We start from the raw sequence: 12527 nt of genomic DNA, 5'->3' as shown, positions 1-12527 counted from the left end.
GAGGTGGAAGTGGATCTTGATCTTTCCCTAATTTTGGAACCTCAACATTTTTGTTCTCCATATTTTAATAGGCACAACTAAAAGGCACCTCAGGTAAACAATGGAGATGGATACTAGTATACAATTATGGACTGCCTGCCGAGTGCAGACACAGAGGTAGCCACAGCCGTGAACTACCGTACTGTACTGTGTCTGCTGCTAATATAGACTGGTTGATAAAGAGATGTCTATGTAACTATGTATGTATAAAGAAGAAAGAAAAAAAACCCACGGTTAGGTGGTATACAATTATGGACGGACTGCCTGCCGAGTGCAGACACAGAGGTAGCCACAGCCGTGAACTACCGTACTGTACTGTGTCTGCTGCTAATAATATAGACTGGTTGATAAAGAGATGTCGTAGTAGTATGTATGTATAAAGAAGAAAGAAAAAAAAAACACGGTTAGGTGGTATACAATTATGGACGGACTGCCTGCCGAGTGCAGACACAGAGGTAGCCACAGCCGTGAACTACCGTACTGTACTGTGTCTGCTGCTAATATAGACTGGTTGATAAAGAGATGTCTATGTAACTATGTATGTATAAAGAAGAAAGAAAAAAAAACCACGGTTAGGTGGTATACAATTATGGACGGACTGCCTGCCGAGTGCAGACACAGAGGTAGCCACAGCCGTGAACTACCGTACTGTACTGTGTCTGCTGCTAATATAGACTGGTTGATAAAGAGATGTCTATGTAACTATGTATGTATAAAGAAGAAAGAAAAAAAAACCACGGTTAGGTGGTATACAATTATGGACGGACTGCCTGCCGAGTGCAGACACAGAGGTAGCCACAGCCGTGAACTACCGTACTGTACTGTGTCTGCTGCTAATATAGACTGGTTGATAAAGAGATGTCGTAGTAGTATGTATGTATAAAGAAGAAAAAAAAACCACGGTTAGGTGGTATACAATTATGGACGGACTGCCTGCCGAGTGCAGACACAGAGGTAGCCACAGCCGTGAACTACCGTACTGTGTCTGCTGCGACTGGATGATAAATGATATAAAAAATATATATATATCACTACTGCAGCCGGACAGGTATATATTATATATTATATAATGACGGACCTGCTGGACACTGTCTGTCAGCAGAATGAGTTTTATTTTTATAGAATAAAAAAAACAACAACACACAAGTGAAGTCACACGACGAGTGTTTAACTTTTTCAGGCAATCACAATATAAGTATACTACTAACTATACTGGTGGTCAGTGTGGTCAGGTCACTGGTCAGTCACACTGGTAGTGGCACTCCTGCAGCAAAAGTGTGCACTGTTTAATTTTAATATAATATTATGTACTCCTGGCTCCTGCTATAACCTATAACTGGCACTGCAGTGCTCCCCAGTCTCCCCCACAATTATAAGCTGTGTGAGCTGAGCAGTCAGACAGATATATAATATATATAGATGATGCAGCACACTGGGCTGAGCCTGAGCAGTGCACACAGATATGGTATGTGACTGAGTCACTGTGTGTATCGCTTTTTTCAGGCAGAGAACGGATATATTAAATAAACTGCACTGTCTGGTGGTCACTCACTATATAATATTATGTACTCCTGGCTCCTGCTATAACCTATAACTGGCACTGCAGTGCTCCCCAGTCTCCCCCACAATTATAAGCTGTGTGAGCTGAGCAGTCAGACAGATATATAATATATATAGATGATGCAGCACACTGGGCTGAGCCTGAGCAGTGCACACAGATATGGTATGTGACTGAGTCACTGTGTGTATAACTTTTTTCAGGCAGAGAACGGATATATTAAATAAACTGCACTGTCTGGTGGTCACTCACTATATAATATTATGTACTCCTGGCTCCTGCTATAACCTATAACTGGCACTGCAGTGCTCCCCAGTCTCCCCCACAATTATAAGCTGTGTGAGCTGAGCAGTCAGACAGATATATAATATATATAGATGATGCAGCACACTGGGCTGAGCCTGAGCAGTGCACACAGATATGGTATGTGACTGAGTCACTGTGTGTATCGCTTTTTTCAGGCAGAGAACGGATATATTAAATAAACTGCACTGTCTGGTGGTCACTCACTAGTAAACTCTCTGCACTCTCTACACTTCTACAGTACTCCTCCTACTCCTAAGCTCCAGTAAATCTCTCTCTCTTATAATCTAAATGGAGAGGACGCCAGCCACGTCCTCTCCCTATCAATCTCAATGCACGTGTGAAAATGGCGGCGACGCGCGGCTCCTTATATAGAATCCGAGTCTCGCGATAGAATCCGTGCCTCGCGAGAATCCGACAGCGTCATGATGACGTTCGGGCGCGCTCGGGTTAACCGTGCAAGGCGGGAAGATCCGAGTCGCTCGGATCCGTGTAAAAAAAGCTGAAGTTCGGGCGGGTTCGGATTCCGAGGAACCGAACCCGCTCATCTCTAATGATTGTGCATTTAAGTTGTCAGCACACATCTGCTTTGGTTCAAATGCACGGCATATCTTCCTTCAGTCAGCCAACAAAACAGCAATGGAAAAGATTAACATACTGTTGGTAAAGCAGTTGCATCAAATTGATTTTCTGCAATATAGCATGATAATCCATACTTACAGCTCTGGATAGTACCAGCACATTTCTTGCTGGACTTGGTAATGCAAAGAACACAGTAAACAGCTTCACTTTTTTTCAAAAATAAATAATTGACTATTAAAAACCTAACAGTCTTAAATAAGGACATCAGTAAGCACCACTGGCATAATGGATAAGGCACTGTTCTCCTAAGCCAGTGGTTGTGGGTTTAAGTCCCGTCTGAGTTGGAAGTCATTACAGCAAGTGTCTCATCACTAGAGTTGATATTTTATCCTTGCTTCAACTGTAAAACAGTCTTGCAGTGTTTAGCTTGTAAAAAATGACCACAGAAGCTTAAATATGACATTAATTAGGATAACATTGTTGTTGTTGTTTTTTAAACCTTTTCTATCACAGTGGACAGCTTATTCAAGTGCCATCTGGCATGCATGTGCCTTTGTTGCTCATCATTCATCACCAAAAATGATTTTCTTTTTCAATTCTTATGACTGTACTGATTGTATTGAATAAAATCCACATCTAGCATAACCAATTAATGCTGCAAAGTGCTCCAGTGGCGCAATTGGTCAGCGCGCGGTACTTATAAGACAGTATCTGTTGAGCAATGCCGAGGTTGTGAGTTCAAGCCTCACTTGGAGCAGCTTTGTCTAATGTTTTTTTTTCCTTTTTTTATGTCATTAGTCATTGATTATAAACTGCTACCTTAATATTTAATATGATATTACAAAGGATGGAAGAAAGAAAGAAAAAACACAAACATGATTGTGCATTTAAGTTGTCAGCACACATCTGCTTTGGTTCAAATGCACTGCATATCTTCCTTCAGTCAGCCAACAAAACAGCAATGGAAAAGATTAACATACTGTTGGTAAAGCAGTTGCATCAAATTGATTTTCTGCCATATAGCATGATAATCCATACTGACAGCTCTGGATAGTACCAGCACATTTCTTGCTGGACTTGGTAATGCAAAGAACACAGTCAACAGCTTCACTTTTTCCTCAAAAATAAATAATTGACTATTAAAAACCTAACAGTCTTAAATAAGAACATCAGTAAGCACCACTGGCATAATGGATAAGTCACTGCCCTCCTAAGACAGGGGGTCCAAGTTCCATATGGGGTGGAAGTCATTACAGCAAGTGTCTCATCACTAGAATTGATATTTTATCCTTGCTTCGACTGTAAAACAGTCTTGCAGTGTTTAGCTTGCAAAAAATGACCACAGAAGCTAAAAAATGACATTTATTATGATAACATTGTTGTTGTTTTTTTTTAAACATTTTCTATCACCGTGGACATCTTATTTAAGTACCATCTGGCATGCATGTTCCTTTGTTGCTCATCATTCATCACCAAAAATGATTTTCTTTTTCAATTCTTATGACTGTACTGATTGCATTGAATAAAATCCACATCTAGCATAACCAATCAATGTTGCAAAGTGCTCCAGTGGCGCAGTTGGTCAGCACGCGGTACTTATAAGACAGTATCTGTTGAGCAATGTCAAGGTTGTGAGTTCAAGCCTCACCTGGAGCATCTTTGTATACTGTTTTTTTTCCTTTTCTTATGTCATTAGTCATTGATTATAAACTTGTAGCCTTAATATTTAATATGATATTACAAAGGATGGAAGAAAGAAAGAAAACACACAAACATGATTGTGCATTTAAGTTGTCAGCACACATCTGCTTTGATTCAAATGCACTGCATATCTTCCTTCAGTCAGCCAACAAAACAGCAATGGAAAAGAATAACATACTGTTGGTAAAGCAGTTGCATCAAATTGATTTTCTGCAATATAGCATGATAATCCATACTGACAGCTCTGGATAGTACCAGCACATTTCTTGCTGGACTTGGTAATGCAAAGAACACAGTAAACAGCTTAAATTTTTTTTCAAAAATAAATAGTTGACTATTAAAACACTATCAGTCTTAAATAAGGACATCAGTAAGCACCACTGGCATAATGAATAAGGCACTGTTCTCCTAAGCCAGTGGTTGTGGGTTTAAGTCCCGTCTGAGTTGGAAGTCATTACAGAAAGTGTCTCATCACTAGAGTTTATATTTTATCCTTGCTTCAACTGTAAAACAGTCCTGCAGTGTTTAGCTTGTAAAAAATGACCACAGAAGCTAAAATATGACATTAATTATGATAACATTGTTGTTGTTGTTTTTTAAACCTTTTCTATCACAGTGGACAGCTTATTCAAGTGCCATCTGGCATGGATGTTCCTTTGTTGCTCATCATTCATCACCAAAAATTATTTTCTTTTTCAATTCTTATGACTGTACTGATTGTATTGAATAAAATCCACATCTAGCATAACCAATTAACGCTGCAAAGTGCTCCAGTGGCGCAATTGGTCAGCGCGCGGTACTTATAATACAGTATCTGTTGAGCAATGCCGAGGTTGTGAGTTCAAGCCTCACCTTGAGCAGCTTTGTATAATGTTTTTTTTTTCCTTTTCTTATGTCATTAGTCATTGATTATAAACTGCTACCTTAATATTTAATATGATATTACAAAGGATGGAAGAAAGAAAGAAAAAACACAAACATGATTGTGCATTTAAGTTGTCAGCACACATCTGCTTTGGTTCAAATGCACTGCATATCTTCCTTCAGTCAGCCAACAAAACAGCAATGGAAAAGATTAACATACTGTTGGTAAAGCAGTTGCATCAAATTGATTTTCTGCAATATAGCATGATAATCCATACTGACAGCTCTGGATAGCACCAGCACATTTCTTGCTGGACTTGGTAATGCAAAGAACACAGTAAACAGCTTCACATTTTTTCAAAAATAAATAATTGACTATTAAAAACCTATCAGTCTTAAATAAGAACATCAGTAAGCACCACTGGCATAATGGATAAGTCACTGCCCTCCTAAGACAGGGGGTCCAAGTTCCATATGGGGTGGAAGTCATTACAGCAAGTGTCTCATCACTAGAATTGATATTTTATCCTTGCTTCAACTGTAAAACAGTCTTGCAGTGTTTAGCTTGCAAAAAATGACCACAGAAGCTATAAAATGACATTTATTATGATAACATTGTTGTTGTTTTTTTTAAACATTTTCTATCACCGTGGACATCTTATTTAAGTACCATCTGGCATGCATGTTCCTTTGTTGCTCATCATTCATCACCAAAAATGATTTTCTTTTTCAATTCTTATGACTGTACTGATTGCATTGAATAAAATCCACATCTAGCATAACCAATCAATGTTGCAAAGTGCTCCAGTGGTGCAGTAGGTCAGCACGCGGTACTTATAAGACAGTATCTGTTGAGCAATGCCAAGGTTGTGAGTTCAAGCCTCACCTGGAGCATCTTTGTACACTGTTTTTTTTCCTTTTCTAATGTCATTAGTCATTGATTATAAACTTGTAGCCTTAATATTTAATATGATTTTACAAAGGATGGAAGAAAGAAAGAAAACACACAAACATGATTGTGCATTTAAGTTGTCAGCACACATCTGCTTTGATTCAAATGCACTGCATATCTTCCTTCAGTCAGCCAACAAAACAGCAATGGAAAAGAATAACATACTGTTGGTAAAGCAGTTGCATCAAATTGATTTTCTGCAATATAGCATGATAATCCATACTGACAGCTCTGGATAGTACCAGCACATTTCTTGCTGGACTTGGTAATGCAAAGAACACAGTAAACAGCTTCACTTTTTTTTAAAAATAAATAATTGACTATTAAAAACCTAACAGTCTTAAATAAGGACATCAGTGAGCACCACTGGAATAATGGATAAGGCACTGTTCTCCTAAGCCAGTGGTTGTGGGTTTAAGTCCCGTCTGAGTTGGAAGTCATTACAGCAAGTGTCTCATCAGTAGAGTTGATATTTTATCCTTGCTTCAACTGTAAAACAGTCTTGCAGTGTTTAGCTTGTAAAAAGTGACCACAGAAGCTAAAATATGACATTAATTATGATAACATTGTTGCTGTTGTTTTTTAAACCTTTTCTATCACCGTGGACAGCTTATTCAAGTGCCATCTGGCATGCATGTTCCTTTGTTGCTCATCATTCATCACCAAAAATGATTTTCTTTTTCAATTCTTATGACTGTACTGATTGTATTGAATAAAATCCACATCTAGCATAACTAATTAATGCTGCAAAGTGCTCCAGTGGCGCAATTGGTCAGCGCGCGGTACTTATAAGACAGTATCTGTTGAGCAATGCCGAGGTTGTGAGTTCAAGCCTCACTTGGAGCAGCTTTGTCTAATGTTTTTTTTTCCTTTTTTTATGTCATTAGTCATTGATTATAAACTGCTACCTTAATATTTAATATGATATTACAAAGGATGGAAGAAAGAAAGAAAAAACACAAACATGATTGTGCATTTAAGTTGTCAGCACACATCTGCTTTGGTTCAAATGCACTGCATATCTTCCTTCAGTCAGCCAACAAAACAGCAATTGAAAAGATTAACATACTGTTGGTAAAGCAGTTGCATCAAATTGATTTTCTGCAATATAGCATGATAATCCATACTGACAGCTCTGGATAGTACCAGCACATTTCTTGCTGGACTTGGTAATGCAAAGAACACAGTTAACAGCTTCACTTTTTCCTCAAAAATAAATAATTGACTATTAAAAACCTAACAGTCTTAAATAAGAACATCAGTAAGCACCACTGGCATAATGGATAAGTCACTGCCCTCCTAAGACAGGGGGTCCAAGTTCCATATGGGGTGGAAGTCATTACAGCAAGTGTCTCATCACTAGAATTGATATTTTATCCTTGCTTCGACTGTAAAACAGTCTTGCAGTGTTTAGCTTGCAAAAAATGACCACAGAAGCTAAAAAATGACATTTATTATGATAACATTGTTGTTGTTTTTTTTTAAACATTTTCTATCACCGTGGACATCTTATTTAAGTACCATCTGGCATGCATGTTCCTTTGTTGCTCATCATTCATCACCAAAAATGATTTTCTTTTTCAATTCTTATGACTGTACTGATTGCATTGAATAAAATCCACATCTAGCATAACCAATCAATGTTGCAAAGTGCTCCAGTGGCGCAGTTGGTCAGCACGCGGTACTTATAAGACAGTATCTGTTGAGCAATGTCAAGGTTGTGAGTTCAAGCCTCACCTGGAGCATCTTTGTATACTGTTTTTTTTCCTTTTCTTATGTCATTAGTCATTGATTATAAACTTGTAGCCTTAATATTTAATATGATATTACAAAGGATGGAAGAAAGAAAGAAAACACACAAACATGATTGTGCATTTAAGTTGTCAGCACACATCTGCTTTGATTCAAATGCACTGCATATCTTCCTTCAGTCAGCCAACAAAACAGCAATGGAAAAGAATAACATACTGTTGGTAAAGCAGTTGCATCAAATTGATTTTCTGCAATATAGCATGATAATCCATACTGACAGCTCTGGATAGTACCAGCACATTTCTTGCTGGACTTGGTAATGCAAAGAACACAGTAAACAGCTTAAATTTTTTTTCAAAAATAAATAGTTGACTATTAAAACCCTATCAGTCTTAAATAAGGACATCAGTAAGCACCACTGGCATAATGGATAAGGCACTGTTCTCCTAAGCCAGTGGTTGTGGGTTTAAGTCCCGTCTGAGTTGGAAGTCATTACAGAAAGTGTCTCATCACTAGAGTTTATATTTTATCCTTGCTTCAACTGTAAAACAGTCCTGCAGTGTTTAGCTTGTAAAAAATGACCACAGAAGCTAAAATATGACATTAATTATGATAACATTGTTGTTGTTGTTTTTTAAACCTTTTCTATCACAGTGGACAGCTTATTCAAGTGCCATCTGGCATGGATGTTCCTTTGTTGCTCATCATTCATCACCAAAAATTATTTTCTTTTTCAATTCTTATGACTGTACTGATTGTATTGAATAAAATCCACATCTAGCATAACCAATTAACGCTGCAAAGTGCTCCAGTGGCGCAATTGGTCAGCGCGCGGTACTTATAATACAGTATCTGTTGAGCAATGCCGAGGTTGTGAGTTCAAGCCTCACCTTGAGCAGCTTTGTATAATGTTTTTTTTTTCCTTTTTTTATGTCATTAGTCATTGATTATAAACTGCTACCTTAATATTTAATATGCTATTACAAAGGATGGAAGAAAGAAAGAAAACACACATACATGATTGTGCATTTAAGTTGTCAGCACACATCTGCTTTGGTTCAAATGCACTGCATATCTTCCTTCAGTCAGCCAACAAAACAGCAATGGAAAAGATTAACATACTGCTGGTAAAGCAGTTGCATCAAATTGATTTTCTGCAATATAGCATGATAATCCATACTGACAGCTCTGGATAGTACCAGCACATTTCTTGCTGGACTTGGTAATGCAAAGAACACAGTAAACAGCTTCACTTTTTTTCAAAAATAAATAATTGACTATTAAAAACCTATCAGTCTTAAATAAGGACATCAGTAAGCACCACTGGCATAATGGATAAGGCACTGTTCTCCTAAGCCAGTGGTTGTGGGTTTAAGTCCCGTCTGAGTTGGAAGTCATTACAGCAAGTGTCTCATCACTAGAGTTGATATTTTATCCTTGCTTCAACTGTAAAACAGTCTTGCAGTGTTTAGCTTGTAAAAAATGACCACAGAAGCTAAAATATGACATTTATTATGATAACATTGTTGTTGTTGTTGTTTTTTAAACCTTTTCTATCACCGTGGACAGCTTATTCAAGTGCCATCTGGCATGCATGTCCCTTTGTTGCTCATCATTCATCACCATAAATGATTTTCTTTTTCAATTCTTATGAATGTACTGATTGTATTGAATAAAATCCACATCTAGCATAACCAATTAATGCTGCAAAGTGCTCCAGTGGCGCAATTGGTCAGCGCGCGAAACTTATAAGACAGTATCTGTTGAGCAATGCCAAGGTTGTGAGGTCAAGCCTCACCTGGAGCATCTTTGTATAATGTTTTTTTTTCCTTTTCTTATGTCATTAGTCATTGATTATAAACTGCTACCTTAATATTTAATATGATATTACAAAGGATGGAAGAAAGAAAGAAAAAACACAAACATGATTGTGCATTTAAGTTGTCAGCACACATCTGCTTTGGTTCAAATGCACTGCATATCTTCCTTCAGTCAGCCAACAAAACAGCAATGGAAAAGATTAACATACTGTTGGTAAAGCAGTTGCATCAAATTGATTTTCTCCAATATAGCATGATAATCCATACTGACAGCTCTGGATAGCACCAGCACATTTCTTGCTGGACTTGGTAATGCAAAGAACACAGTAAACAGCTTCACATTTTTTCAAAAATAAATAATTGACTATTAAAAACCTATCAGTCTTAAATAAGAACATCAGTAAGCACCACTGGCATAATGGATAAGTCACTGCCCTCCTAAGACAGGGGGTCCAAGTTCCATATGGGGTGGAAGTCATTACAGCAAGTGTCTCATCACTAGAATTGATATTTTATCCTTGCTTCAACTGTAAAACAGTTTTGCAGTGTTTAGCTTGCAAAAAATGACCACAGAAGCTAAAAAATGACATTTATTATGATAACATTGTTGTTGTTTTTTTTAAACATTTTCTATCACCGTGGACATCTTATTTAAGTACCATCTGGCATGCATGTTCCTTTGTTGCTCATCATTCATCACCAAAAATGATTTTCTTTTTCAATTCTTATGACTGTACTGATTGCATTGAATAAAATCCACATCTAGCATAACCAATCAATGTTGCAAAGTGCTCCAGTGGTGCAGTAGGTCAGCACGCGGTACTTATAAGACAGTATCTGTTGAGCAATGCCAAGGTTGTGAGTTCAAGCCTCACCTGGAGCATCTTTGTACACTGTTTTTTTTCCTTTTCTAATGTCATTAGTCATTGATTATAAACTTGTAGCCTTAATATTTAATATGATATTACAAAGGATGGAAGAAAGAAAGAAAACACACAAACATGATTGTGCATTTAAGTTGTCAGCACACATCTGCTTTGATTCAAATGCACTGCATATCTTCCTTCAGTCAGCCAACAAAACAGCAATGGAAAAGAATAACATACTGTTGGTAAAGCAGTTGCATCAAATTGATTTTCTGCAATATAGCATGATAATCCATACTGACAGCTCTGGATAGTACCAGCACATTTCTTGCTGGACTTGGTAATGCAAAGAACACAGTAAACAGCTTAAATTTTTTTTCAAAAATAAATAATTGACTATTAAAACCCTATCAGTCTTAAATAAGGACATCAGTAAGCACCACTGGCATAATGAATAAGGCACTGTTCTCCTAAGCCAGTGGTTGTGGGTTTAAGTCCCGTCTGAGTTGGAAGTCATTACAGCAAGTGTCTCATCAGTGGAGTTGATATTTTATCCTTGCTTCAACTGTAAAACAGTCTTGCAGTGTTTAGCTTGTAAAAAATGACCACAGAAGCTAAAATATGACATTTATTATGATAACATTGTTGTTGTTGTTTTTTAAACCTTTTCTATCACCGTGGACAGCTTATTCAAGTGCCATCTGGCATGCATGTTCCTTTGTTGCTCATCATTCATCACCAAAAATGATTTTCTTTTTCAATTCTTATGAATGTACTGATTGTATTGAATAAAATCCACATCTAGCATAACCAATTAATGCTGCAAAGTGCTCCAGTGGAGCAATTGGTCAGCGCGCGAAACTTATAATACAGTATCTGTTGAGCAATGCCAAGCTTGTGAGGTCAAGCCTCACCTGGAGCATCTTTGTATACTATTTTTTTTTCCTTTTCTTATGTCATTAGTCATTGATTATAAACTGCTACCTTAATATTTAATATGATATTACAAAGGATGGAAGAAAGAAAGAAAAAACACAAACATGATTGTGCATTTAAGTTGTCAGCACACATCTGCTTTGGTTCAAATGCACTGCATATCTTCCTTCAGTCAGCCAACAAAACAGCAATGGAAAAGATTAACATACTGTTGGTAAAGCAGTTGCATCAAATTGATTTTCTGCAATATAGCATGATAATCCATACTGACAGCTCTGGATAGTACCAGCACATTTCTTGCTGGACTTGGTAATGCAAAGAACACAGTAAACAGCTTCACTTTTTTCAAAAATAAATAATTGACTATTAAAAACCTATCAGTCTTAAATAAGGACATCAGTAAGCACCACTGGCATAATGGATAAGGCACTGTACTCCTAAGCCAGTGGTTGTGGGTTTAAGTCCCGTCTAAGTTGGAAGTCATTACAGCAAGTGTCTCATCACTAGAGTTGATATTTTATCCTTGCTTCAACTGTAAAACAGTCTTGCAGTGTTTAGCTTGTAAAAAATGACCACAGAAGCTAAAATATGACATTAATTATGATAACATTGTTGTTGTTGTTGTTTTTTAAACCTTTTCTATCACTGTGGACAGCTTATTCAAGTGCCATCTGGCATGCATGTTCCTTTGTTGCTCATCATTCATCACCAAAAATGATTTTCTTTTTCAATTCTTATGAATGTACTGATTGTATTGAATAAAATCCACATCTAGCATAACCAATTAATGCTGCAAAGTGCTCCAGTGGCGCAATTGGTCAGCGCGTGGTACTTATAAGACAGTATTTGTTGAGCAATGCCGAGGTTGTGAGTTCAAGCCTCACCTGGAGCATCTTTGTATTCTGTTTTTTTTCCTTTTCTTATGTCATTAGTCATTGATTATAAACTGCTACCTTAATATTTAATATGATATTACAAAGGATGGAAGAAAGAAAGAAAAAACACAAACATGATTGTGCATTTAAGTTGTCAGCACACATCTGCTTTGGTTCAAATGCACTGCATATCTTCCTTCAGTCAGCCAACAAAACAGCAATGGAAAAGATTAACATACTGTTGGTAAAGCAGTTGCATCAAATTGATTTTCTGCAATA

The 12527-nt window shown here is 37.3% G+C and overlaps 5 non-coding genes across 5 annotated transcripts; all 5 read left to right on the top strand.

Moving 5' to 3' along the window:
* The first annotated feature begins 3146 nt into the window (after nt 1-3146).
* Nucleotides 3147-3239, top strand: TRNAI-UAU (transfer RNA isoleucine (anticodon UAU)). The gene is given in 2 exon segments: nt 3147-3184; nt 3204-3239. It is a non-coding gene; the product is annotated as a tRNA-Ile (tRNA).
* Nucleotides 3240-4950: 1711 nt separating this feature from the next.
* TRNAI-UAU (transfer RNA isoleucine (anticodon UAU)) lies at nt 4951-5043 on the top strand. The gene is given in 2 exon segments: nt 4951-4988; nt 5008-5043. It is a non-coding gene; the product is annotated as a tRNA-Ile (tRNA).
* Nucleotides 5044-6752: 1709 nt separating this feature from the next.
* On the top strand, nt 6753-6845 carry TRNAI-UAU (transfer RNA isoleucine (anticodon UAU)). Its single transcript is given in 2 exon segments — nt 6753-6790; nt 6810-6845. It is a non-coding gene; the product is annotated as a tRNA-Ile (tRNA).
* Nucleotides 6846-8556: 1711 nt separating this feature from the next.
* TRNAI-UAU (transfer RNA isoleucine (anticodon UAU)) lies at nt 8557-8649 on the top strand. The gene is given in 2 exon segments: nt 8557-8594; nt 8614-8649. It is a non-coding gene; the product is annotated as a tRNA-Ile (tRNA).
* Nucleotides 8650-12172: 3523 nt separating this feature from the next.
* TRNAI-UAU (transfer RNA isoleucine (anticodon UAU)) lies at nt 12173-12265 on the top strand. Its single transcript is given in 2 exon segments — nt 12173-12210; nt 12230-12265. It is a non-coding gene; the product is annotated as a tRNA-Ile (tRNA).
* The last annotated feature ends 262 nt before the right edge of the window (nt 12266-12527 follow it).

This window comes from Pseudophryne corroboree, unplaced genomic scaffold (assembly GCF_028390025.1).
Source record: "Pseudophryne corroboree isolate aPseCor3 unplaced genomic scaffold, aPseCor3.hap2 scaffold_2596, whole genome shotgun sequence".
NCBI classification, from domain to species: Eukaryota; Metazoa; Chordata; class Amphibia; order Anura; family Myobatrachidae; genus Pseudophryne; species Pseudophryne corroboree.
The sequence above is the reverse complement of the archived record's forward strand: the minus strand, read 5'-3'. Positions and strand labels throughout refer to the sequence as shown.